Here is a 5,777-nt window from a genome sequence, read left to right on the forward strand (position 1 = left end):
CCGGGCCGTATGGGTCGCCTGGCGTGAATGGATGAGATGTTCCCAGGTAAAATGACGTTGCTGCAGGGTTGAGCTGTGGTTTAGCCTCTGTAGATTCTGATGACCGCTGCTTGAGCTGTGGAAGTGGGTCAGGAAACACTTGGTTGCCATCTTGCCGTGGTGGCTGTGTTTGAGAGGGCACCTCTTGGTGACTGTTATTAATTTGCTCGGGTGCTTTAGGTGGCACTGGCACTGGTAGAGGTAAGTTGGAGGTTTCGGTGTTGTTGGCTTGGACGGTACTGCAAACCAGGGTTGCTACAGGTAACTGATTCAGTACATAGTCTCTTGTGCAATCAACTGGATTGTCTGCTTCCAGTGGTGGCGAGTGAGCTGGATCAGGACCTTGGATCAATGCTTGCTCAAGTAGTCTCACTTTAGCTAGCGCAACTTCCTCTTCCATCTGTGTCCGAAGAATCTTTATCCGAGCCTCCGCTTCTGCCCTTTTGGCTTCCGCTTTAGCAGCTTCTGCTTTTGCATGGGCTTCTGCTTTAGCGGCTTCTGCTTCTGCAAGGGCTTCTGCCTTAGCAGCTTCTGCTTTTGCAAGGGATTCTGCTTCTGCCCTTTTGGCTTCTGCTTTAGCGGCTTCTGCTTTTGCAAGGGCTTCTGCTTTAGCGGCTTCTGCTTTTGCAAGGGCTTCTGCTTTAGCGTCTTCTGCTTTTGCAAGGGCTTCTGCTTCTGTCCTTTTGGCTTCTTCCTCTACTTCTCTTTCTGTGAAGGAACGTCTCACCTTGGATTCCTCTGCTCTTATGCGGGCCTCTAGTATCCTGTCACTCAGGGCTGAGCTTCTTGAGGATGATGACCCGGATGACCGAGAGGAACGTCTAGATGAGGTTGATCGGTGTGATCTGGTTTCTTGCTGGTGAGAGATACGGTGTTCGGCCTTGTCTATGGCATCTTGCACCTTGGCATCTCTTTCCTTGTCTACCTCTTCTGCCTTGCTCAGGTCTGAAAGAGCTTCATCAATTTTAGAGTCTTTTAGAAAGGTAATGTACCTTGTTGACAGTCTCTTGTATCTTTCATGAGCTGTGTTCAGTCGTTCCAGAGCGGCTTGTAAGCATGTGGTATCACCTGATGAGGATTCAAGTCTTGGCATGTAATAGGTGACTCGTTCCCACTGTTCTTCCAGGTGTTCCCATAGCTCATCTTTCATAGTGTGATAGTTTTCAGTGACCTTTATCGTGGGTTTGGAAGAGCGCTTCGGTCGGACAACTTGGTCTGCTGAAAGCGTGGGCTCTGCCTCCTGGGCTTCATAATGGACAGTATCAGATTGTATTTGCTCTGTTTCAGCAATGGGGAACTGTCCAAGGTCATTTTCGGCCATTTTGATTTAGGGTGTACTGTCTCTATAAGAAACTTGACTTTTGAATAGGGGTCCAAAAATTGTTGTGCAGCTCTGCAATGACTCCCTGATGAGATTCCCAAGGTGTCTTTAGTAAAACTTGGGGTTCGCAGTCCAGCAATGTGCAGTAATGAGGTATAATGTACTGCAAGTCTATAGAAGTGGTATGGCTAGAGGGAAACAGCAGGTGCATAAACTGCCCCTTTACAATGCAAGCAGATGTGACACAGGACGTGGCAGATGGGAGAGCTTCCCCTTAGGCTTGTCCAGGCATGCACTGTGCAGGCAGACTAGTGCACAAGGCTTGTTGCTAGGCAGATTACATGGGAAGTTACAGGGTTCTTAGGGATCTGTAGCCGGGGTATTGAGCTCTTAAGCAGTCTTCTGACTGTTCTGTCCCCACTTAAAGGTGATGGAAGGTGCGTAGTTGTGAGAGGTTGTGAAAATCTTACCTTCGTTTTTCCTATAGGTGGGGCAGACAGGAGGACCAGAGCACTCCAGAGTGAAACATGCACATGCTAAGATGAAACAATGGTGGTTTATTTTCTCCAAAGGTTAGGACATGCAGAGTGCAGTAATCCAAGTACTTGGCATTGTAATTCTCCAGCGATGCTTGCCTCTGAAGCTACTACGTGGTCAGAAGACTTTGATCCTAGTAGCTCCAATCCAATAAGGGATGTTGTTCTCACAAACTCTGGTTTGGAATGAACATCCCAGGATGTGATGCAAGAGGGTCATCAGACACTCCCATGGGCTGGACAAAAGAAACAGAGGAGCCGAAAGGTCTGACCCGTAGATGGCAGCAGAGACAAGCATGAAAAACATTAAATAACAGTTTTAACTAAGACAAATAGAAACAGCACAGTGTCTTTTATTTGATTACTGCACTAGTGGGATGGGATGTCTGATAGACACCTCTCCATTATTAACTCTTGGGCTTGATGCCAGCTGACGCTACACAGCATATATCAACCCCATAAACCATTACCCCAATTGCCACTGCACAAAAGGAAAAGAAATGTCAAAGCTAGGGGCCAGAATTGGCGCATCTTATGTGATGTACCACGTCTAGGGCAGCTGCGAGCTGGTATTTCTAGGCTGGAAGGGCCCAATAACCATAGAATTTCTCAGCCTGATAATATGAGCCCCCAGCTCTCTGCTTTACCTTTGTTGATGATCAGAATGGGGGGATCCCACATCGATCTTTTTCAATTAATTATTTTTTTATTTGGTTATTAGCTGTAAAATCTAGCTATCTATATCTCTAGCTCTCTATTTATCTAGCATCCTTGCACATATTTAACACATAAAAATCTTGAATTTCTTGAATGTATGTCATTCTGGTCCATGTCACATGGACGGCACATGGATGTCACAAAGGTGTCATCCGTGTGCTGTACGTGTTTTTCATGAACCCATAGAGGTGTGAAAGGGGTTTTAAAGGTTTGGTCTTGTATAGCAAAAATAAAAAATGAAAGAAGAAACTGTGCCTTAGTTAATACTTTAGATATTTAATTCTAGAAAGTGGCGCAGGGCTCAGTTGTCAGCCTTTGATCTACTAGACCATGAAGGCACAAATTACAAATTTATCTTTAGTAGAAAAAACTCAGGAATTCATTAATTAAGCAATCTATTGACCTTCATAATGAAAAGAAATTAAAAACTGATTTTTAGTGTCCAATTAAACTGTGAAGATATTTTTTTAAATCTTAATTTTATAAAAGAACATGATTGCTTGACATTATGGGGTCAAAGACTATTATTCTGAGACAATCCCATAACAATATTTCCTGTTCTGAATTAAGATGCTTTGCTGTCATACCGCCATGGGTTATAATAAAATACACATTCATTAAAGCTTCTCATGTCGGCTAACTTGACTGAGCTATCGGCATTCAGAGACATGCAAATAACCTGTACTGGAGGCTGCTAGGTAAAGAATACAGGGTGAAAAGCAATAAGTGCATTGCCCCGCCCTAAAGCCCTTCCTGATAGATCTTCAATGCGATATTCCTTGCTGACGGAGCAGTGCTTTGAAGTCAGAATGGGATCGATTAGCTTATCTTTTAAAGCATTTTTCGTTTCAGCATGTAAAAGTTTTCCATAGGATCCCTTTAACCCATTCATACCAGGGTGGTTTTCCATTTTTCGTTTTTGTTTTTATGTCCCCTTATTCCAAGAGCTTGGTAATATAGTCAGTATGAATTCATAGATCCCAAACATGTATAGTATTACTTTTATCTAAGTGGTGAAAAAAATTCTGATGTCGTTTTCCGAGATCTGTAGCATTCTCATTTTCAGACAGCTAGTGGGAGAGTAACCAATAACAGATGCTGGTACGCTGTCAGCCTGACTGCAACCAATCACAAACACTGTCAGAGAGAGTAGGCGGGGAAAGCAGTGAATATTCATGAGAATTAATGAGCGGACCCGGAAACAGTGTGACAAGCGGATGAAAACTCGGTAAGTATAATTGTCCTGCTTTAATCCCCAGTTGCTTCCTTTTACAGCCCCCTAGCCATTTTACAGAACACAAGTTTGGGTCCCCATAAACTTATATGGAGTTTTTGAAGTTTGGGGTACGGGCTCAAATTTAGATTCAAGCATGGTCCCAAACTGACCTTTTTTTTTTTTTAAGTCTGACCGAACCAATGCATCAAACACAACCATAGTCATGTGAAATTACAAGATTTTTTTCAAGGGAACTTGTTATCAGATACTATTAAAGGGTTGTCTGGATATAAATCATTAATTTATCTATGATTCTATGGTTGTGAGTTCTCCTTCAATGGAAGTCTTTAAAAAGAGGTTGGACGGACATCTGTCTGGGATGATTTAGTGAATCCTACTTTGAGCAGGGGGTTGGACTAGATGACCCAGGAGGTCCATTCCAACTCTAATATTCTATGATTCTATATCAGATCCTGTTTGTGCTCCATTGCCTTGTGAAGGCCCTATTGGTGCTAACGTTATGTGAAGTATAATTCAATGTTTTGTTAATGTGACACCCTGGCCTATAAGGTCGTCACAGGGTATTGTGCAATCTGCCCTTCTGTGCAATATCCACCTCCTCCTTGCTTATGGGTCCCCAACTAATCGTGTTGCTAACAGCAGTCAATCAAAGTCCTAGGTACACGCTGCACCACACCCACCAGACACACCAGTGGACGGCCTGAGTGGAATAGGGTCGCCCACTTGGGGGGTTGGTTAAAGGGAGGTCAGGAGTGTCAGAAGCAGGTCAGTGAAGTGTAGGAAGTGAAGGAGAGAGGAGGTCAGGAGCCGGGCTCCTTAGAAGTAACTAGGTGACAGACTGTGGTCTGGACCTAGTAGAAGCTGGAGATCGCAGGGGATCGTGGTAAGGGGTACGGAACTGTTGAGGAGGACAGCCGGCGGCCTTGCACCATCACCGGGCTGGGACCAGGGCACGATGGGGTACGTGGACCCTAGGTCAGGGAGTAGCTCCAGGCAACCTGACAATTTACTCGACGAGAACGGAGCCTTCAAGATTCGTTCTCCACCCGCTCCAAAATCGGGGTACTAGCGCAACGAGGGGGATAGGACTTTCTACAAATACGGTCCAGAAAATCCCAATCGTGAACCCTGAGAGCAAGCTCTCACAGTTAGCCATACTGGGGAGCGAGACCCGGCTAGTTACACACTACCTGGACCAAAAGGGAAGTAACTTAGTGCCAGGAGGAAGGTCACGGATCACCAGGCAGCATCATCGGGGACGGGACCTGAACTAACTCCCCTCAGCGGCAGCGGTGTCCAGCACTTTAGTTTATCCTGTTGTCGGTGTCAGCTTTATGAATTGAGTGAGTAAGAAAGTGGCCCCTGCACTCCCCATGGCACCCCCCAATGCCATCACCGAGTCCCGGGGCATCTCCCCTACCCGTGGAGGGTCCTAACACCTGGCTGCCCCATTCCATCACCCCTGGGTACTCCCCAAATGCAGCGGTGGTACTCCCAAATTACCACAAACCACGGGTAGCATCACAAACTCTAACACATCCCCTGTAAATAACCCCCTTCGTTTGAGGAGCCGCATGACCCCTCGGGTCCGGAGACCTCTCGAGCCACCGCGGATCCGGATCCGAGCAGCCGGCTGCTGACGCGGGGGCGGCACATTAACTTTATTTTTTTTTTTTTAATTTATTTTTCAAATGTCTTTTTTTAAGGTACTTTTCCTTTCCCTGTTCCCACTATTATCTTGAGCACTGGCCATAGTCTTTTCGCTCCTCGTTCTCTTGTCTCTCCAGCCCTGCTGTAATCATCCAAGGTTTCTTGATAACCAAATGCTATTTTCCCTGAACAGTGTCCACCCATTAGATAACGATTCATGTTTTCATTGGTGAGGGTTGTGAATAAAAGTCTTTTTCCAAATGTAATGGTCTCGTAC

Source organism: Anomaloglossus baeobatrachus, chromosome 10 (genome assembly GCF_048569485.1).
Source record: "Anomaloglossus baeobatrachus isolate aAnoBae1 chromosome 10, aAnoBae1.hap1, whole genome shotgun sequence".
NCBI lineage: Eukaryota > Metazoa > Chordata > Amphibia > Anura > Aromobatidae > Anomaloglossus > Anomaloglossus baeobatrachus.